We start from the raw sequence: 24,008 nt of genomic DNA, 5'->3' as shown, positions 1-24,008 counted from the left end.
GGAGTAGTAAATGTGAAATGGTAGCATTTGATTCTTGGGCTGTTTACATTGATTTCTGGTTTAGCTCTTCGGTACATGAAAAAAAACCTGTAATGCTTTTGTAATATTTTGTCTGGAAAGTCACCCTTTCTTTTCAGTGCTGTTGACTTTAAGGGTATTACATATTCTGTGGGCATAGTGTTAAAAGTTCAGGTGGTATTATTAAAGATATGTTATAAGCAGTATCTATTCTGTGGCTGCTTTTAGGGGCTCTGTGTAAACTGTGCTAAAAAAAGTACCAACATTTCCCAATTTTAATGATCATTAAAGCTGGATTTTAAAACCTCCATGAACTATGAAAATTTGCACATTTTCTTCTAGTTTGCATATTTTTTTGTGCTTCTGCTAGTTATGGGGAGGAGGAGTCATGCAGAATAAATTATCTGGATCTGTTACATGGACTCTATCCACTTACATATAAATGAATGTGTGTGTGGTTTATTTAATGGGAGAATTGATTGGTATTCTTTAACTTCCCATCTGATTGCTTCAATTCCTTATGATTCTGGCTTTCATAACATGATATGATGTATGTCTATTAAAGGTGCTCTATCCCTGGAATCAGTGCCAGTTTTCTTATCTGCTCTGCAGACCAGAAACTTAATTTGTCTACTCTTGTGAATGTAGGTTTGAAATTCTATAGGACACATTGATTCCCTCAGGGATCTCAGTGTGCTGTGTCCAATGATTCTATTTTGCTCACATAACAGACTTCCATTTGTGCAACAAAAAACTCTCTCCTTTCCCCTATACCGTCCCACACCCTCAAAATTTTGGGGTGCCAGGGGGAAGAGAGAAAGTAAAAGCCCCTCTGTGAAAGTCCAAGCCAGTTGGAGGGGCATAGCAATTTGTTGAGGCATTTTTCCCCAGCTTCCATCTAGTCTTGGACCTCTGGATGCTGTTGTTGAACTTGCTAGCCATGCCTTTGGTGATCTGCACCTGTAGACAATGGCGGAATCTAAACCAGGCTTGCTCAACCTTGGCCCTCCAGAAGTTTTTGGCCTACAACTCCCATGATCCCTAGCTAGCAGGACCAGTGGTCAGGGATGCTGGGAATTGTAGTCTCAAAAACATTTGGAGGGCCGAGGTTGAGGAAGCCTGATCTAGACACTTCAAAGAAGCATTTCACTTAAACACATTGTAAACTTTGTGTGAGAAATAAGGTTGGGAAAAACAGCCATGTGGTGTCACAGTGTTATAATGCATATAGAACGCATGTATGTCTTTACCAATCTAGCCGAGTCCTAACTTGTATCATTGCAAGCTTTGAATAAAGCTTTCTTTTCTGCTGCCTCAGTATTTGAGCCAGAAGCCACGCTATGACCTGAGATTTTTTACAGAAGCCACCAAGAAAAGTGTATTTCCCCAACTCTCAGTTCTACTTAGGAATCTTGCCTTTCGGAGCAGGGGGACATAACAAGTTTAGGTTTCCCATCCATTTTTTTTTTATTATTTTTTTGAAAAAAACCCTATTCTTTCTTGTTAGGAAATGCCATAATTGAAGTCTGCTGTCGGTTCCATTTTGTCTCGTTAGAAGAAAGTCTCCTAGCTAAACGCCCAACATTTTTGCTTAACACAAAGGAGAAAGTGCCATTCCAAAGATCTTTAGATAAAAAGTGTCTTTTTGCAAGCAAGTACTACTGTAAACTATTGTGAATGACCTACTTACCTCCTGTCTCCTCAATATTGTGTGGGTATCAGATCCAGCAAAGTTGCCAAGAAGGTCAATAATTTCCTATTTAGAAAACAGCCATATCCCCAAGGGGGGGTGGACTGTGGATCCACTTGCCTTCTCCATTTGCATGATGGGAGATAGCTGGGACAGCAGCATTGTAGAAGGCGTCAAAATGAACACATATTTTGTAACAAGAAGAGAATGCTAAACTAATGCATTGATTCCACCCCCCAGCTCCCAACTAAGTGTTCTACTACAAATCCCGGAGATTTACAAACCTCACCAACAGAAATCACAGACTATGAAATGTAATACAAAGGACCATACAAACGAACAGCTTGCTTTTTTTGAAAAGTTCTTTTTAAAAATGAGCAAGACAGGTTGGCCATTTCTGTGCTTATTTGTAGGGCTCCTGAGTTTTCCTGTTTCAGCATTTTGGTCCCAAGTGGAAATTTAATCCTGTGGGCAGTGATCCATAAATTGACATGTGGAGTGAGTTTTACATTCAAGGTTCTGCAGTTACTACTATTTTAACATTTCTTTCAGCACCAGTAATACTGTGTACAGACTATACCTGAACCTAGTCTATTGATAAACTTAATGGGAACAAGAAAAGGTGCTTTTGTAAATTCCTTTGCTTTCTTTTTACTTTGTTGTATTTTTTTTGGTAGGGTGTGTGTGTTTCTGTGTAAGAAAATGACTTAAAAGCAATGACAGAAACCAGACTGTGAGAGCGTGAATTGCTTATGATAGAAAAGTTGAAGCCATGGTGCTCAAATAATTGGGGTGGTTTTACAAAGGAAAATTCTTTAAAAGGGGACATCATTTATTTATGCATACTATTATTGCCTAACCCACTTATAAGTTTTCAAAGTGGATCACATATCAGGAAATACAAAGTTAGGTCTTCTTGTTCCATATCACAAAATATGATTGTTTTCTTGAAATCAGGGTGCTATTCTGCAGTTGGCCCTCTCACTCCCCGATAATGCCTAGAAATTATGTGGACCTGGAATTTTAAATACTGTCGTTAATTCTACACACTTTATACAGTATTAGTTTCACATGGTCAGTTATTTGCTGAGATTGCACTGTTTCACGAGGTTTATCTTGAAGATAAGGCTTTAGCTGGCATCTGAAATAAGGAATAGAGAGTCATTGGAAGTTATCTGTGTTGATGCCCTGCCAAGTTTACTTAGTCTTTCATTCTGTTGGGAAACTGATGTGTCAACCAAACACCAGCTGTGGCTTATGTAGCCCCCACAGTCACTTTGGTGGAAACAGATACATGCAGCTCAAAGAGAATACTTTTGTTAGTGAGAATCTCCATGCAGGATAGATCATGCCAACTCAATCTCCATCGTCAGGGGTCACAGACATTTCTTAAAGTTCTCAGCAATCAAAGACAGAAGGTGTGCAAGATAATGACAGGGCTTTGTAGCTTTCTTTGGGCTATTTAATAAAATCTTTAGGTTTTGTCTCATTTGTGTGTTCATTGGGTTCCAAATCCTGAAAGAACCATTGCCCCTTTGGCAATACATTTTTGAAGTGAATATATATATATATATATATATATATATTATATATATTTGCTTTCGTAGATTTTCACGGGTACAGGAATGCAGGTTTTGGTGTCCTCGGGTGTCTTCCCGTGTAAAAGTTGGGGTGTCTAGGCGACGTTTCGACGAGGTCTCACTCGTCATCTTCAGGCTGGTGCTTTCGGCTTCTTGTTACTGGAACAGAGCAGGATCTCAGTGTTTGAGTTCCTATAAATACTGTTGAGGAGGTGTGGTGTATAGCCTCCAATGTTCTGGGCAGAGAGGAGGTTCCCAGGCTAGTGTGCCTTTTCTTCTTTTGTTCCTTAATTACTTGAGGGATATCTTGAGTGATTTCTTGAGTGATTTCCTGAATCCCACTTAGGTGGGTCATTAGGTGTGGATTAGTTGCTAAAGCCTTCGTGTCTTGAACTCTTGAACTTTGTGAAGAGTTTTTCTGAGAAGATGGCTGTACTGCACTTGGTTGTGCTCTGGCTTGGCTTCGTGTATAGGGGCGAGCTGTGGTTTTGTGGCCTGTGCCAGCCAAATCTGTGTAGGGATTGCAGGGGGGTGCAGCATCCGGAGGTGCCACCCTGGTTTGGCTACTGGATGGTGTCTGTAATTTATCTGTGGAGAGGGTCTGGGTTTGGGTCTGGTGTGGTTGATTGGTGATGGCGTTCTGTGTGCCTCTGGATCTGGTGTCAGATTTTGTGGGGAGGGCTAATTTCCAGATGTCTGGCAAGCGGGATGTGTCGTCACGCTTGTTCATGTTGTGAGGGTGTTTCTCTATCTCGATGGCTTCCATGATTATTCTCTTGTGGTGATGTTCCATGTTAAAGAGCAATTTGGAATCTGCAAAATTAATTTCGTGTCCTGTTTCTTTCATGTCCTGCTCTTTAACATGGAACATCACCACAAGAGAATAATCATGGAAGCCATCGAGATAGAGAAACACCCTCACAACATGAACAAGCGTGACGACACATCCCGCTTGCCAGACATCTGGAAATTAGCCCTCCCCACAAAATCTGACACCAGATCCAGAGGCACACAGAACGCCATCACCAATCAACCACACCAGACCCAAACCCAGACCCTCTCCACAGATAAATTACAGACACCATCCAGTAGCCAAACCAGGGTGGCACCTCCGGATGCTGCACCCCCCTGCAATCCCTACACAGATTTGGCTGGCACAGGCCACAAAACCACAGCTCGCCCCTATACACGAAGCCAAGCCAGAGCACAACCAAGTGCAGTACAGCCATCTTCTCAGAAAAACTCTTCACAAAGTTCAAGAGTTCAAGACACGAAGGCTTTAGCAACTAATCCACACCTAATGACCCACCTAAGTGGGATTCAGGAAATCACTCAAGAAATCACTCAAGATATCCCTCAAGTAATTAAGGAACAAAAGAAGAAAAGGCACACTAGCCTGGGAACCTCCTCTCTGCCCAGAACATTGGAGGCTATACACCACACCTCCTCAACAGTATTTATAGGAACTCAAACACTGAGATCCTGCTCTGTTCCAGTAACAAGAAGCCGAAAGCACCAGCCTGAAGATGACGAGTGAGACCTCGTCGAAACGTCGCCTAGACACCCCAACTTTTACACGGGAAGACACCCGAGGACACCAAAACCTGCATATATTATATATATATATACTGGGACGCGGGTGGCGCTGTGGGTTAAAACCACAGAGCCTACTGCTTACTGATCAGAAGGTCCGTGGTTCAAATCCCCACGACGGGGTGAGCTCCCGTTGCTCGGTCCCTGCTTCTGCCAACCTAGCAGTTTGAAAGCACGTCAAGTGCAAGGAGATAAATAGGAACCGCTCCAGCGGGAAGGTAAACCTCATTTCCGTGTGCTGCTCCGGTTCGCCAGAAGTGGCTTAGTCATGCTGGACACATGATCCGGAAGCTGTACGCCGACTCCCTTGGTCAATAAAGCGAGATGAGCGCCACAACCCCAGAGTCAGCCACGACTGGACATAATGGTCAGGGATCCCTTTACCTTTACACACACACACACACACACCACTTTTCCTCCACAGAACTTGTGGATTTTCAGATACCATCCAAACAATGGCAAGATTGAGACCTGGAAGGCTTCACTCCCATCCACTGTCATGACGTCAGAAGCAGCAAGAGCCATATATGAAACAGGTTCCCTAAACTGCAAATTTGACAATTCAGAAAGAATGTGACATAATCAATAGCAGCTGTTCCTAGATCAGCCAGATCACCCACCAATCTTTACTAGACTGAGTTTCAGTTTACAGAAGGAGGAGGAGGAGGAGGAGCAGGAGGAAGAGGAGGAGGAGGTTTCCAGAAAATTACTCATGGACTTCGGTACAACCCTATAATGGAAGGGGAAAGGCCAGTGTGATCGAACAACTGGGAACCCACAAATTCCCCATCCAACTCAAAACATCACAACAGCCCCTGGTATAACAATTTAGATACTGAAAAGTCTGGGAGAAAGCGAGGAATATTGTAGTACCAATAGGCTCAGGTAGTCATTTCCCAGTACTACCACCTGCCTGTCAGGTGAAATTATTGTTAAGCCATGCCACCAATTCCTGACCTTAACATGCTACACAGGAGGATTTCATAATCAGTGGTGTCACATGTCACCAAGAGGTCCAGGAAAATCAACTGGATCATACTCTTCCTATTTATCTCCTGGTGAAGCGTGTCCATAGGGCCTCCATGGCAGTTTCCGACCCAAGCCCAAGCCAGACACCGATGAAGATAAACACAGGTAATCAGCTTCATCTGATAGACCCTGGAGCTCAGGAGTGGTGGGCCTTTTTGATTCCGAGGGCCACATTTCAGTGTGGGCAATCCTCTGTAGGTCACATGCCAATGGGGAGAGGGGCAGAGGCAAAAGTTAGTGGGTTAATAAATGTGCATTTTATTAATGCACCCTTGTCCTCCATCCGGGAATGCAAAAAGCATTATAAGAGTACAAGGACGATTTCTAGGCAAGCAAAAACTTTGAAAGTGGGTATGAAACCAGACCAGCAGGAGTTATGGTTGGGAGCGGGTTTGGCTATGGACAGTCCTGAGTGTCAGAACAGAGGCTTTGGGGTACACTGGTACTTTGGTTCTCAAACTTAATCCATTCTGGGACTCTGTTCGACTCCAGCAACCATTCGAAAACCAAGAGAAGAAGGAGAAGAAGAAGAAGAGGAGGAGGAGGAGGAGGAGGAGGAGGAGGAGGAGGAGGAGTTTGGATTTGATATCCCGCTTTGTCACTACCTGAAGGAGTCTCAAAGCGGCTAACATTCTCCTTTCCCTTCCTCCCCCACAACAAACACTCTGTGAGGTGAGTGGGGCTGAGAGACTTCAGAGAAGTGTGACTGGCCCAAGGTCACCCAGCAGCTGCATGTGGAGGAGCGCAGACACGAACCCAGTTCCCCAGATTACGAGTCTACCGCCCTTAACCACTGCACCACACTGGCTCTCAATTGGAAGAGATGGCTTCCGATTGGCTGCAGGAACTTCCTGCACTCAAGCAGAAGCCACATAGGGCATTCAGCTTCTGAAAAAACATTAACAAACCGGAACACTTACTTCCGGGTTTGCGGAAGCCAATTTGTTCATCAACTAAGCCATTCGAGAACCAAGGTACCACTGTATACGAATTTTAGCAGAAGGACTAATGTGGGAGTAATACAGAAATCGAGAGGCCAATCCAAGAATATTAGCATATGCATTTCTTGGGACAGATTTTAGAGAAAAGGAAAACCTTGCCACTTCTTTTCTATTATAAATATGCACCGTAAATGATAAAAATACAAAAGGTTACGTTCTAAAATTGTTCTTAATGATTATGATTTTTCTGATTTCACTATTCTTTGGGGAGCAATTAGCTCCCACTCTTGACTAGAAGTAAATGAAATAGGAGTTTCCTTCATATTGTGATAGGGGGAGAAACCTAGGGAAGTATTACTTCAATCATATCATTCAATACACAGTGGAGTTCTATAAAATGCTTGGCTGAATCTAATCACCTTCTGAAATAGAAAACATTCAGTGTGTCATGCATTCTGGTAACCCAAGAGGTCACAGCATCAGGTCTTGTTTGATAGACCGTGGAAACAGGACAGGTACATTTACAGAATTGCTCTATAAGCACCAAAGATATCATTTGATCAAAGCATCATTAAATCAAGTTATCCTCCTACTTGGATATTTGATGTAGCTTCTCCTCCCTCCTTTATCATCTCTCTTGAAAAGAAACTCTTCTGGGAGGGAAGGGACTGTTTCTCCCACCAATGTTGGTAGAGCCATAATAAATCTACTTCCTCAGAATTCTCTTAAACCTTTCCAACTGCAAATGTTGATGTTAAATATTCCCTTTTAAGCAATTAGTTGAATGTTTCCCTCTCCATGATACTCCCATCCTATCTGATAACAACTTGATTGTTTAGAAGGACCTTGGGGAGATGGGTTGGTAATTTGATGGTGATGATAGTGTAATGCAGCCGAATATACGTATGTCATGAATTAACTTCCAGAACTTCCTTTTAGGTTCAGGATGGGAAACCTGTGATGCTCAAGATGTTGCTGGTAGGGATTTTGATGCAAATGAAAAACAAAAATGAAATTGCTGCAGTTTATGTGTTTGTTTCTGGTCAGGAACACAAACCAGTCAAGTAACTACAACTGGCCAAAAAATAATGCAAAATTAATGTCTTCCTAGCCCCAAATTGGATTGACTTTTCCTTATCACTGTAATGAATTTAAGATCCATCTGTAAGTTATGTATACGGGATATGCAAATAGAAATGTAAGTTGAGTTCATTAGCAGACAGTGAGACAAATAACATACTGTGTTTGGCAGAACCCAAACTGCAGCAGAATGGAAACAGCACTGATTGCAATGAATGCAGGCAGGAATGGAAATTGCTGCCTTCGTGCAACCCTTCAACTCCCATCATCCCTGACCATTGGCTCTGCTGGCTGAGAGTGATGGAAATTTGAATCCAACAGTAACTTGAGGGCCATAGGCTCCCCAGCCCTGCTGTAGATAGTATGGTATAGTAGTTGTCAGTGTTTGATGAATGGAAGCTTGTGAGATTTCATTTGGTTGCCTGTCAAAATAATAATAATAATAATAATAATAAAGAAAGCAAATTGAAGGGACCCAAATTTCAGATTATGAGGGTTCTCTCTCTCTCTCTCTCTCTCTCTCTCCCTCCCCCCGTGTGTGTGTGTGTGAGAGAGAGAGAGAGAGAGAGAGAGAATTTGAAGGTTGCCATATTTCAAGAAGTGAAAATCATCAACAAAAGTTGTTGAGCTTTTTTGAGGGTGGGTTTTTTTTAGCTTTTCTTTGCAAAATCTTTTTTTAAAAAAGTTTTTGAGCAATTTTTAAGGGAGTTTTAAGGGAGTATTGCCATGCATCAGGATTTTCCCAGACATTTCAGTGATTTCCAACTGGGCACTGTTTCTGACTGTCACATTCCAGTTATGTTCAGGAAATTCTGGACATATGGCAGCCCTTGGAGAATTGGACACAAATCAAATTTAGTATGTTATTTTCAGTTTGAGTTGGGTAATACTGTTATGAAAGAGGAACGGCTTAAATGAAACAATCTATATGAAGTTTGTTAAGGCAACATTTGCCTTAAAATGCACACTAATAGTTACTAGTGTGCATTTTATGGCAAATGTTGCCATGTTCTTATCTGAGGCTTTTTAAACATACTAATTGCTGGATGAACCTGCAAGGTGCCTGTTTCAATCAAAGCTATGTTGCTTTTAATTATACTTCAAGAAGGACTTTCCCCCTTGATGCTTCCCCAAAATTAACATACCTGCTCGAGCACAAACCAGGATCAAAAGTTGTGAAATATACTACCCTTATTTTGCAAAGCCATTACTTCACAGAATTAGTCACTTCAGCAAACTTAAGCCAAATAATTATTCCCTTCAACTTTTCTACTAAACTGCTGACTTCAGTTTGGGAGAAAGAGAGAGAGAGAGAAATGAAGATTCAGCACAGAACATAACAATCCCTCAAGACATGCACTTTATTTACTAGTGCCTTGGCTCCCATCCAACTCAATACAGACAGACTCTTACTTGGAAGTAAGGAAGAGATGTGTATTCAGGCAAGTCACAGTACAGACTTGGCAGCAGACACAGTGCTCAGGAGTCATGATGCAGAAGCAGGGCAAGAACTTCAGTTGGATGGAAGAGATGAAGATGTCCCAATGAATTCTCCCACCAAGCTCACTTGCTAGGCTGTCTCATCCTGTGGAAATATCGGGATTTCAAGTGCGTGCTTTCTTGGGTCAAAAGTGTCTCTTCCCATCCTTGAAGGCAGTACCCCTGAGGGGCTTCTGACAGTTCACTCACTGTGTAAAGTGAAGTTACAGAGAACCAGGCAGAGGGCCTTCTCAGCAGTGGCACCCTCCCTGTGGAACTCCCTCCCATCAGACATCAAGGAGATAAAGAACTACACAACTTTTAGGAGGCATCTGAAGGCAGCGCTGTTTTGGGAAACTTTTAATGTTTGATGCTTTGATGTTTTATATGTGCTGTAAGCTGCCCAGAGTAGCTGGGGAAACCCAGCTAGATGGGCAGGATATTATTATTATTATTATTATTATTATTATTATTATTATTATTCTAGGCAACAAGTCTGTACCCTACTGCTCAGGCTCATGTTCTACCTTTGTGACATTATTATTATTATTATTTATTAAAGTTTATATACCACCCCATTCCCACAGGTCTCAGGGCAGTTCATAAGATAAAATTACCTTTCAGGTGTGGAGGATCCTCTCCGCCCCCAGTAGCATCAGAGGCAAGAAGAACAAGCAGTTCATATTTTATGGTTTTTATTCAGACATTTGGTTGCAAGACAAAGAATCCATGTCTCCACGCAAAGGAGACATTGCCTATTCCAGGCTTCCTCAACCTCAGCCCTCCAAATGTTTTGAGACTACAATTCCCACCATCCCTGACCACTGGTCCTGCTAGCTAGGGGTCATGGGAGTTGTAGGCCAAAAACATCTGGAGGGCCGTGGCTGAGGAAGCCTGGCCCACTCTGAGTCCCTCCTCTTCTGTCCCCAACAACACCAAATACCTATGGGAAGTCCCAGGAGGCACACTCCTCTGCAGTCTCTGTTCTTGAATGCGGAGTGACCGATGAGCCCTTGGAGGAGGAGGATCTCCCAGACTCTCCAGGGAGATCTCTGTTGGCTGCTCTCTCCCTCCCTCCCCCATTATCTCATAACTAGTCATTTCTTCATTCAACTGTAATTCAGCCCTGTCTCCTTTTCCTCTTGAAACTGCTGGAGACAAGGGTGGGGCCAGTGGTGGAGCTTCATGCTCCGGCACCGGGGGGCGGAGAGCAGGTGGGGCGGGGCTGGTGCATGTCCCAGGGGTGGGGCATGCCACCCCCCATCCTGGGGGCGTGGTGTGCCACCTACAGGGGCGTGGCACCCAGCCCGGGCAGGGAGGCAGCTGCGATGGCACCCTACTGGGATCGTGCTTCTGGGGGCGGTGCTCTCCCCCCGCACTCTCTTCCTCCGCCAGTGGGGGGGTAACCTTCCCCCTCCCCCTCCTGTTCAGTCCAATCCCTGACAATGACCATATAAAAACACAAAATACAGAATCAAAATATGAACAGAAAGAGCTGAGTAAAAAAAAACCCAATACATAAAAACAGTTTGTTTGTTGTTGTTTTTTAAAAATAAAAGACACAATTAAAAAGCAGTTTTTAAAAATGCAAACAGTACTCTCTGCTGTGGTTTCCTCTTCAACCTTCCTCCACCGACTGATCAAAGCCCCCAGCTTCAACCGAAGCTGGGAAGAGCCAGCATTCCTACTCTCCTTTCCAATGACCCCCTTCCTCCAACCCAGTTTTTTTTCCAGTTTAGCCCCCCCCCCACCCCATTTCCTCCTCCTCCTTAACCTCCACCAGAGCTTGCCAATCAAAGCCTGATCCTGACAGCACTGAAGGGCTCGTAGAAATTGGGCAGAGTTCAGGATGTTCTTTTCTCTTGTCATATTTTAAAGTAGATAATTACGATCCAGCCAAATTTCACCATTTTTATGTCTTCAGTAGTACTATCCACGACAGCCTCCCTTTCCCCTCTTTCAAACATGTGATTAGCACAGTGAGTCATCATCATTGTGCTGATTGCTGTTGCCGGGGTGGATAGAGGATGAGAGATCCTAACTCAGTGATGGAGAGCAACTACAGCGATTTGATCTGTAGTTCAGACTCGGAATTGCACATTCAGAAATGGAATCAGATGAGGAATGTCCCAGGTACAATCCCTGGAACAGTCCCTTAAAAGGAATCTGGGTGACCAGTGATGGGAAAGATCTTCATGTGAGGCCCTGAGAGCTATCACCAGTCAGAGCATACAGTACAATACTAGGCTGCATTCCCTTCGAAGCAAACTTCTGAGGGTCATAGGACAGTGGTGGGTGGGGCCACAGGGCCAAAAGTGGGAGAAGCATCAAATGTAAATGTTACTGTGGCGATCACACAGGGTCCCCGGACGTTTGACGGTCTATTGATCCCTGGGCCACCACTGTGATTGCTTCCCCGCTGCCACCAACCCGTTTCTCTCGGGTACACACGGAGTCCAGACAGTTGTTAGCATTAAACCAAATAAACAAGTTTATTTTATATATATATTTTTAAAAAGAATATTTATTAGTGGTTTGGAAATTACAGAAAGGAAAAGAAAGAAAGAAAAGGAAACAATATAAAATTAACAAAGCATACAATACAAATACAATACAAATGCAATAAAAAAACCAAAAAAAACACTACAACAATACAAAAAAAAATACATTAAACACACACATCCAATATTCCATATCTTTACCTTTCATTAACTTGATTCATCGACCTCCTCACACCTCCCTTTTTTGTATTCTATTTCAATTAACTATTTCAGCAAATTCTTTCCATCTTACTCAATTTTTGTTCTATAATTTATCTTAACAGTCTAACCTTAGTCTAACAAGTTTATTTTATAAGCCTTAACAAGTTTATGGTTTCAGATATTTTTTCTTGTCAGTTTCTTATTCTTAGTTTCCTTACCGGCCTATACCTTCCTAATAACTTCTAACTAATTATCCCAACTGTCTATCTGACTCCTCGTAACAGATTCTCTCACTCCCTCACATCAAACTATCCCAACCCACAGGTGTATCCTCACTCTCGCTTCTCTAACACCTGACTGACTCTCAACAAGTCTAACTCTAACTCCTCCCCTTGGGTTCCCACTTGCCAATCACGTCACACTCATCTAACCCTTTCCTTATGACCCAGCATGATGTCACCTAGGAGGGCAAACGCCACAGTTACCTATCTGCCCTGGGCTTGTTTCCACACACACTTATGGACTCCTCTCTTTTCTCCACCAAGACAAGCAAGTGGTGTTATCAGAGTTCAAGGATATGTTCCGGACCTGCAAAATTATTTGAATCAGGGCCAGTGAGTGCTGTGGCTGGACAAAATCCCAGAATTCAAATAGGAAGTCCTGAAGGACCTTGTTTAGCTTCCAGGCTTGAGGTTCTTCATCTGTAGCCTGGGCTCTCACCTGGAATCTCACCTGATATGAGGCCGCTTTCCTGTGCACCTATGAAGAGGGAAGTGATGTTGGCTTTGATTCTCTTACCATAAAATGAATAAAATGCTTTTAGCACTGGCTATTCCTTTCTTGCCTTGTACTTACATCCTGCCCTTGAAAACACAGAGTCGTTAACAATATGGCACAATTTTCAAAAAATGTAGTTAACAGCACCATGGCATCATATTCACAGTAACAGTATCAGCAAGAAGATAGATTGCATTCCAAAAGAAAATGAAGCCAACATAAGGGACATACCTAGGTCTTTGGGGAAATCTCATGGATACGTTTAGCAGGACAAATGGTGGTCCTGGACCCAGGGACACATCAAACTATCTGTTTCAGTTCTTCTCAGTTTCTCCTATCTTCAGTTCTCCACATATTTGAAGCAATTTACCTTTTTTTAAATAAAAAAAAATCCTCATGAAAATTTAGCAAGAATCAATACAGAATTGTCCTAAAATTTTCACTGAAACGCATATACTGTAATTGCAAGTCATTTCCCCTAATATGAAGCATGTTGTGTATTTTCATGGATGCTTGCATTTTTATCTACTCTCCTCCCCAGTATATGCATTTCTCAGTTGTAGAGCAACACCACAACATACGGAGAAGTACAAATTTCAAAGGATAGCTGTGTTTCAGTTTGAGTATTGGTTTGAGAACTGCAAATTAGGTAGCTTCACATTTATTCATCGCTATTGGAGTTCATTATTCAGTTCTAGCTGACGGCTGATGGTTTCCTCCCATAGTTTTGTGTGTGTGTGTTTTTGTGTTTTGTTTTTTTGCAATGTGCATGCTTCAATCCAAAAGGGTAATCCATGAAAAGAAGGAATCCTGGTTTGTGCACACACAATAACCTTGGCAGTATCCAGACCTTGTGCCACTGTGGTGTAGTGGTTAAGAGCGGTGGACTTGTAATCTGGTGAACCGGGTTCACATCCCCGCTCCTCCACATGCAGCTGCTGGGTGCCATTGGGCTAGTCACACTTCTCTGAAGTCTCTCAGCCTCACTCACCTCACAGAGCGTTTGTTGTGGGGGAGGAAGGGAAAGGAGATTGTGAGCCACTTTGATAGGTATTTGATCAATACCTTTGGGTATTGATAAAGTGGGATATCAAATCCAAACTCTTCTTCTTCTTCTTCTTGTGCTAAAGATCCAAAAACCAATGTTTTCTCATTAACTGGTAATTGAGTCTCTTTTCCCAATCACTATAATACTCATAGCGCTAAATCTAATTTAACCTTCCCACACTCATAAAAAGAACTTTACTAATATGATATTGGAGTTAAATAAACTCCAATCAAGTAATATTTTTTCTTGAGATATATTTGACAGTTATTGCAAGTTAATGTAATTTTTTTTAAAAAAAATGTATTAATGGTCTCTCTGTGTGTGTCATCTTGTTGAGACATGTATGCACTTGCATAAAACACAACGGAGAAGAGGAGCGGGAGGAGGAGATTTCAGCATTTCTGTTTTTGGATATGTTTGACAGTTTGATCCTATGCATGTCAACCCCATTGAGTTTAATGGAATTTGCTCCCAGGTAATTAGGTATAGCGTTGTAGCCTTATAGATGCATACATTCCTTGCTAATGTGCATTGGTACAGTGCTGGCTAGGAACAACAACAACTCTTCTGCATCCTGCAGACATCAATTCTTGCCTTGTTCTTTTCACCACTTCCTTCACAGTGCTGTTCAACGTTTAGCCCTGTTGCATGGGCCATTGGTAAAACGTTGGGATGGAATTAAATGTCATGCCAATAAGATCATTCCATCTTATTCCATCTGTGCAGCCATTTTTGCTTGCCCGTTGGAATTATCTTTTCAAGGGATTTCCCCCACACTCCAGAGTAGATTTAGGGCAAGTGTTGAGGACATGTGATCGGGGTGGAAAGCCCGATTGCACTAGCAAATATCCTTCTGCTGGTGTCTACTGGAGAACTGGATTAGCTGAATCCAGCCTTCGAAATGAAACGTGATAGAACTTAGAACTGTGTATTACAATTACATGAAGATTGCTTTTCATCTCTTTTTCAATGTGCAGGTTGGTGATTCTAAAAGGGAGAAGGCTATGAAGAGACTGAAAGAACAAAAATCTGCAGCAAGCTGTGTATTTGTGTGTTTGTGTAATGCACCATACAAAGTCTGAAAATCATAAAACTGGAACAAGTTGGAATCCCTAACGCAGTGGATCTACATTGGAAACATCATTATTTTGAGTCAATTTGGATACCTTTTATGCACCTTTGGGAAAGCTTACATAGAAGGGTTAAATCCTTATTTTCAAATATTTCTTTGCACAGGGAGCATGCAGTGTGGTGATATCACAACACAAAAAAGTTTTGCTTTTCATTATGCAGAAAAATCTCCACATCGGACGCCATTTTTGTAGCTCTGCTATTCAAGCAGTAGCTTAAATCTCTACCTGTGTCTCTTACTGTGTTCACAGAGCCCAATAACTATAAGAACTTATAACTGTAGTAGAAAGATGGGTCTGGATAATCCTTTTCCTCCAACCACATCACCACTGGTTTAGCACCAGTCACCACTGACTCAACAAGCTTGCCCACCCACTCCAAATTGTTTTGTAAATGTATAGTTCCATGTAGGTGTCTATTGTTCACGTACAGTAAACGAGACTTCCGGCCATTGAAGTGTTGCAAACCAATACATTTGATAACCACCAACAGGGTGCACCTGATCCATTTTTTCTTGTTCTGGAGTAAGATTCCATGTGATTAGGAAGTATTCTGGCAACACTATGAGTTACTATGACTTTATTGAAATCTATAAATTATTTTGATGAATTTGTCACTATTGGTTGCTTTATTTATATGCCATTGTGTTTGATATTAAAACGATTGCAATCTTCGGATTCTTAAAAATGCTGTCGTGATTATTGTGAGTCGCTGTGAGCTCAACATCTGTTATTGGAAAAGCGGAATGCAAATATCGAATCAAACTAAACCATCCCTTAAATGGCTTCAATTCGGCAACACAAATTAGATGACAGTTCTCCCATCAGACACTGTATTTTAAACTGTTTTCCTTGAGATATGTGTAAGTTCGTTTCCCTGGGGTAATTCATTATGCTTGATGGATATTCTTTTTAGTTAAAAAAGGGAGGGGGGGGGAGAAATATAAGATTGCTGTTTGTATTTGTCTTTGAAAACATGTTTTCCTCGTCAGCAGCAACTTGAAGGTGATGACAGCCTGTTTTACCAGAAAAGGTTTTAAAGTAGGTAAATCCTGCACTACAACCTAATTGTTTTCAGATGCTCATAGTTTGCATTCTAATGAAAGTATGACAAATAAAGGATTGTTAATGAGGGACTAGCCATTTATTTCCTCATACCAGTCAGAGCACATAGATCAGTTACGTAAGATCTATGTGACTGTCATACAACAGAGCAAGTGCCATTTGCCAAATGCCTCCCAGTCATTTGGCAAATTGGGTTGTTAGTTTAAATTAGTCTCATGTTGGTTTCATATATTTCAAAAATGGCATTGCAGGATGGCTGCCATCTTCCACTTAGCAATGACATGCTGTGACAATAGCCCTCTTCATGTGCGAATTCAATGAAGTGAGCTCTAGGCAACGATCACAGATTGGAAGTATACCATTGGCTTTGAGGATAACACAAAGCATCCCACTAATTGCACTGGAGGTCTGCAGTGAAGAGCCCTACAAACAAGCACAGTGCACTTTGATGCATGGCTGTCCGGGGAGTAGGACCATCAGCATTCACAAAGCTAACAATACGGACAGAGCCACACTCCCCATTCACCAACTTCAGAGAGAGAAAAAGGAACAGTTCTAAATTGTGTGGGGAGCCTGCATGGGTAGAAAATGATCCCCACTTCAATATTATTCATTTTTTTTTTTTGTATACAATTTTTTATTAGTTTTTAACATATCATTTTCAACAGTAATTAAACATACTTTTACATCTTATTCAATTTTTTTGACTTCCGTCAATCCTGTCTGAAATTTTTCCAGTCTAATCTCTTAGTATGCATTTCTTATCTTCCCTATTACATTTCAAACTCATAACCAATATCTCTATCTTTTTCTACTTTGTAACACTTCGTATATTTATCCTTACAAAACTTCTTGTAGTCCTACTAGTGTAATCTGTTGATTACAGTTGCTTTTCAAATAATTCATATATATATCCAATCTTCTGTAAATCTCTGGTCCCACAGCTTTCGAATCCTTCCTGTCGTTTTGTGCAATTCTGCATAGTCCATTAATTTCACCTGCCATTCTTCTTTCATTGGAATTTCTCACTTCAGAAATTATTCCTGAGCATGTACGATACAATACAATACCATACAATACGATAATACAATAATCTTTATTGTCATTGTCCCATACAGAACAATGAAATTGAAAAAATCTACATCAGACATTCAAAAACCAACAAGCCTGCTATCCCAGCTATCCCAGCCTGGTTAACCCCCTAAAAACTCTGATAAAGGTAAAGGTAAAGGGACCCCTGACCATTAGGTCCAGTCGTGGCCGACTCTGGGGTTGCAACGCTCATCTCGCTTTATTGGCAGAGGGAGCCGGCATACAGCTTCCGGGTCATGTGGCCAGCATGACTAAGCCGCTTCTGGCGAACCAGAGCAGCGCACAGAAATGCCGTTAACCTTCCCGTCGGAGCAGTACCTATTTATCTACTTGCACTTTGATGTGCTTTCGAACTGCTAGGTTGGCAGGAGAAGGGACCGAGCAATGGGAGCTCACTCCGTCACGGGGATTCGAACCGCCGACCTTCTGATCGGCAAGTCCTAGGTTCTGTGGTTTAACCCACAGTGCCACCCGCATCCTCCCCCCAAAAATCTCTGATACCCCATAATTAAATACAATATACTCCCACAGAGACGACCTTACACTGCGTTTAAAACCAAAATCGCATTTGGATAAAAACTGTGAGGGAACCTTGAGTGTGAAAGGCTCCAATTAAATCAAACTCAAAGTTGACCCATTAAAATCAATGAACTTACATTAACCAAGTGCATTTATATCAATAAATCTGCTCTACGACAAAGGGAAAAATCCAAACCCAAGGTTCACTGAGATAAGCAGAGTTTGGAAGAGGTGGATATCTGGCTGATTTCGGGCTTAACTGGGGCTGCATCCTGCCTTAGTCAGAGATATGCCGTCTTAAGTCCTCCACCCTGGCTCAGCTGAAGAACATAAGAACATAGGGGTGGTTGCTGGATCAGGCCAATGGCCCATCTAGTTCAGCATCCTGTTCTCATAGTGGCCAACCAGATGCCTGTCAGAAATCAACAAACAGGATACGAGCACAACAACACTCTTTCCTTCTGTGAGCATAGCCATGATACAGTGGTACCTCTAGTTACGGACTTGATCAATTCGGGGGCCGTTCGGACACTCCAAAAATTCCGCAAAGCGTGTTCTCCTTCATGGAGAGCACGTGTTGTGGTGGGGTCTGCTGAGCCATCCCTCTGTTGCCAGGCAGGTTCTCTAAAGATGGCCTGGGGCAACGATTGGTTCGCTGGGTTGCTGGGGTAAAAGTTATGTTGCAATTTTGGTGGGAGGGGTAAAATCTTTAAATACTCTGCATGCAGCCTGGAGCTTTCTCTTTGCTGCGTGCAACGGATCACCCGCCCACCCGCCCTAGAGTAAGGGGTTGTTGCGTTGACCTTGCTATGCCTGTCATGGGGTCGTCTGCCGTTGGGGCAGGGTCCTGGTGGGAATTTTGTCCATCTGGCAGATTGGCCGAGGCAGTTGGTTTTTGCCTACTGCGTAGCAAATTGTCACAACTTGTAAGGTTGTGGTTAGGCATTGGTTATAAATAGGTGGAGGAGGGGTTAGGATAGGCTGGACCTGCCCCTCCATGGTTGCTGTGGAAAGGGAATTCCGTTAAAGGAATCCTGGGGCTTGCCATCTTTTCGTCCAATCCCTGGAATGGGACTAGGGCCGGCAAGCCTTCAGGGAGCAGTCGGGTGAGAATTGAGGGCCTGTGACTCAGCTCTATTTCTCCCCGACTTGCTTTCCCCCGCACTGTCTTTCGGTGGTGCCCGGAAGTCAGTTCTGTCCCCAGGCGGCGGCGGGGGGGGGGGCAGATAGTCTTAACCAATGCCTAAACAACCACTCATAGTTTTGTATTTAAATAAAGTTGTGGCCAAAATCATGCCAAAAACCTTAAACAAAAAGTATGTGTACGTTGTGAATTATTCGGGGGGTGGCTTGGGGACCTTGACACGCAACTAGAGCGCCACTTCTGTGCACATGCATGGTGCAATAGAGTGCTTCTGTGCATGTGTGAGGTACGCAGAGCACTTCTGCGCATGCACAAGAGACACAGAGCACTTCTGCACATGCACATGTGGCGAAACCCAGAAGTATACACTTCCAGGTTTGCCACGTTCGTATCCTGAAAAAATGCAACCGACGTAACAATAAGCACGACTGTAACTAGTAACCATTGATAGTCCTCTTCTCCAAAAATTTGTCTAATCCTCTTTTAAAGCCATCTAGGTTGGTGGACATCAGTGGGAGTTCTGCCAGTGGGAATAAGTTCCATAGTTAACCTTTGGAAAGAAGTACTTCCTTCACAAAGGCAATGTTCCTGGGATGTGACAGGGCAGGGAGAGACTTGCCTCTTTTTCAAACTCTGCTCAGCTCAGGTATATGAACTAGCAATCCATTAGAAGTCACACTGACAAATAAATTAAAAAAAGGTGCTGTGAACCTCTACTTTAAAGGCTTGTTTCTCCTCGACCAGGCTTAGGCCAGCTCAACTGGTGGTAACTCTGTTCCTGAACAAATCTGGAATAGGGGTAAATTACACCAACGTAAAGTACGCCTGGCATTACTGAGCTGGCTCCCTATAGTTTGGATTACTCTAACCAATGGATCCCATGGACTGCAAGAAGATCAAACCTATCCATTCTTAAGGAAATCAGCCCTGAGTGCTCATTGGAAGGACAGATCCTGAAGCTGAGGCTCCAATACTTTGGCCACCTCATGAGAAGAGAAGACTCCCTGGAAAAGACCCTGATGTTGGGAAAGATGGAGGGCACAAGGAGAAGGGGATGACAGGGGACGAGGTGGTTGGATAGTGTTTTCGAAGCTACCAGCATGAATTTGACCAAACTGCAGGAGGCAGTGGAAGACAGAAGTGCCTGGCGTGCTCTGGTCCATGGGGTCACGAAGAGTCGGACATGACTAAACGACTAAACAACAACAACAACCAATGACTGCAACCCTCATGCTTAGTTTTTTTGGCACAAGAGGCTACAGATCTCGGAGAAAAGAAAACAAAATATCAAAGTTTCCATTGGATAAACTATGGTGCCTAGACTGTCTGTCTCATGGATAATGAGACAAGATTTCTAACTGAAGCTTTCTGGAAAGTCTAATGATTGTATACATAAAACAACAACAGCGGGCAGTGATGAGAGGCATCGAGTGGATAAATTGATGGAGCTGGTGGAACAGGCTACTATCTATTAGACTGGATTATGGCTATCTACATTGTCAGAACAGTGTCCTTGTTGCCAAAACAAATGCTGACATCATATTTTACTTCACAGAAGGGACAGAGAGCAAAGGAGAAATGAGGATTCATAGATTTATTTATTTATTTTAAAAAACCACTCCTTATAAAAGTAACAGCAATACCAAAAAGGGAATTTTTAGTTATGATGACAATTATTAAAGACTAACATTTCTCTTTAAAAGTCATATCAAAAAGCCTGTAAAAGAAAAGGAATCAGATTTTCTAAGTTTAGTAGGAAAGGAAGGAAGGAAGGAAGGAAGGAAGGAAGGAAGGAGAAAGTCAGCAAACCAGAATAGTCCTGGTAGTGCTTTCTGCCTTAGAATTCGTACTCAATTCTTTAACACAGAAGTTGTGGACCAGCATCTTTTGAATCTTCAGAAAGTGCTGTGATGTCAGTCACAGGTGGCTGTCATGTAGATTGTGGCATCACACAACATGGAAGGCATGACATAACACAACACAAGACATTGCTGCTCTTCCCCATCCAGACAACCTCATGCCTACCATAAGAAACACTAATAATAATAATAATAATAATAATAATAATAATAATAATAATAATAATTTGTACCCCGCCCAGCTGGCTGGGTTTCCCCAGCCACTCTGGGTGGCTTCCAACAAAGATTAAAAATACATTAAAATGTCACGCATTAAAAACTTCCCTAAACAGGGCTGCCTTCAGATGTCTTCTAAATGTCAGGTAGTTGGTTATTTTCTTGACTTCTGATGGGAGGGCGTTCCACAGGGCGGGCGCCACTACCGAGAAGGCCCTCCACCTGGTTCCCTGCATCTTTGCTTCTTGCAGTGAGGGAATTGCCAGAAGGCCCTCAGCATTGGACCTCAGTGTCCGGGAAGAATGATGGGGATATACTGTATACTGGGCCGAGGCTGTTTAGGGCTTTAAAGGTCAGCACCAACACCTATGTCTGGCAGGTCCTGATTTTGGTGACCACACCAGATTTATTCCATCCACACATATACAAACAAACAACAACAGGGAACATTCCCTAGTACCAGTAAACAATACATGCACTCTGCCTTGCACACATCGTGTGTGTGTCTGCACACATGTACACAGACATGCATTCATTGCACACCTACAGATCATAGAATAGGGCTGCCATATGTCTGGAATTTCCCTGACATATCTGGGATTCGTCTGTTGGAAATAGCATCCGGGTGGAATTTTTGAAAATAGGCTAAAATGTCTGGGGAAACCCAGGCGTATGGCAACTCATGCTGGAAGTGTTGATTTGTTGCCTAATTTCCATTAAAAATAGCTCAAAAACTTCATTTTCTTGGAGATTTTGGCCCAAAAAAAGCTCAACAACTGGCCCTCCCCGAAAGCAGCTCAACAAGTTTGCCCCCTCCCCACAAAAAAAGCTCCGAATTTCGCTTTTTGAAATATGGCAACCCTACCATAGAAACATTTTTTTCTATCTCTCTGTCTCCAGTACATCTCTCTTAATCACACACACTCACATAAAGGTAAAGGTAAAGGTACCCCTGCCCGTACGGGCCAGTCTTTACAGACTCTAGGGTTGTGCGCCCATCTCACTCAAAGAGGCCGGGGGCCAGCGCTGTCCGAAGACACTTCCGGGTCACGTGGCCAACGTGACAACGCTGCTCTGGCGAGCCAGAGCCGCACACGGAAACACCGTTTACCTTCCCGCTAGTAAGCGGTCCCTATTTATCTACTTGCACCCGAGAGTGCTTTCGAACTGCTAGGTTGGCAGGCGCTGGGACCATACAACGGGAGCGCACCCCACCGCGGGGATTCGAACCGCCAACCTTTCGATTGGCAAGCCCTAGGTGCTGAGGCTTTAACCCACAGCGCCACCCGCGTCCCACTACACACTCACATAGGCATTCAGAAAAACTCTTGCATGGTTGAAGGAAGCGCCTGTATTTTTTATAATAAAAAAGACACACAGAGAGAATGTTTTTGCTTCTGTTTCTGTTTTGTTTTTTAAAAAATCATTTAACTAAATGAATGAATAAATAAATACATGAGGGTCATCTACATGGTGCCCATGGGGTTGCTGGTTTGGTGATCTCTGCTCTAACAGAGGCTCTGCAACAACAAAAACAGGCATAATACAGAAGGACTCTAATGTGGCAGGTCAAACAAATGGCATGCACTATCTGAGGGATGGAGAGATCAGAGGAGATTAGATGTAGCCACCTGGATTTAGCTCTTTCTGATCTTCTGAGCATGTACAGCTCTGGCAGATGTGCTGGGCATAGAATGACATATCTGGTACCCATCTGCAATTGCCGTTCCTCATTTGGCTAGGGATGCACATGTGGAAGTTTACTTCCTGGACATATATGCCTCTTTGACATTTTTAAATGTGACTAAATTTAATGAGCTTGTTAACCGGGGCCAGGTGTTGTGCCTGCTCTCTAATTGTGCATCCATCATTGGCTAGAAGCTACATATTCAGTAACAAAAATAATAACCTCCAAAGTTGAATACTTTAAATAATTTAAAGATTAGTGTGTGCCAAGCCCTCGCGATTTCCTGGAGGCTGCCTTTGCCCATCAGAATTAACATTTGCTGCATTTTGTTCTAGCTTCTTTCTTTTTTCAGGTTGTGTGTTGTTGTTTGCTTAGGAAATAATATGTACTTTCACATTTCAGGGAATAAAATTTTAAAGGAAGGCAAAACACCTACGACTAAGCCCTTGTCCTATTCTGGTATTTGAGAGAGTAACAGCACTAAAATGTGCACATGTGTAATTATAATTATTTAATTAAAAGTTGGTTGCCATTTCTGTTTTGCCACAGGCTGCCAGTCAAAGGAGTTATTGTCTTAATTAGGAACTCAGAAAAATCTCAGTAGAAAAAAGTTTGGAGGACACCACCCACCCACACGCCGCTTTGCAAATTTTGAGATTTCCAGCTCGGTTCACAAATTAAATGCTTTGTTATGTCTGAATGGCTCTCCAATAGAGATTTGCATTTAAATAAATTTCTGTGCCTTGTAAGATCGGGGGAGAGTTTCCTTCCATCACAGATCTGTTCCTTGCAGTACAGTTCTGCACATGTCTACTCAGAAGAAGGTATCATAGACTTCAGTGGGGCTTGCTCCCAAGAAATAAGGCATAAAATCACAACCTAAGGCTATGATACTTTCTTAGAAGTCATCTCTGCTAAACTCAGTGAGAATGATTTTCAAGTAAATATGTTCAGATGGTGACTTTAAAAAAAACAACAAAAAACCATTCTCATTCTGTCTCTCCCTCTCTCTAGGGATCACAGTTTTCCCCAAACATTCGCTGCAGATCTGACACAGAAACAACAGCTCCGCTCACCCAAAGTCTTAACTATGCAATAGATAATGCTAATTGAACCATACAACAGATGTGTTCCTTTGGTGAGTGCCCAAGGATCACAGAATCAGCAGGAAAGCTGTATAAAGCAAAATACAAAGGCTGATCTTCACTTGAATGTATTCCTCCTTAGTTATTGCCAACTGCTCTTCATCTAGGGTATGCAAATTTAGCATCCTCCTGTGCAAAACTGGATATGCATTTTAAAATAGTTGTTGTTTTAATATACCATACATAGGGGGGTGGGATTTTTATAAGGTTTTAC

This window comes from Podarcis tiliguerta (assembly GCF_965153285.1).
Source record: "Podarcis tiliguerta genome assembly, chromosome: 4".
NCBI classification, from domain to species: domain Eukaryota; kingdom Metazoa; phylum Chordata; class Lepidosauria; order Squamata; family Lacertidae; genus Podarcis; species Podarcis tiliguerta.
This window is presented reverse-complemented; position numbering follows the sequence as displayed.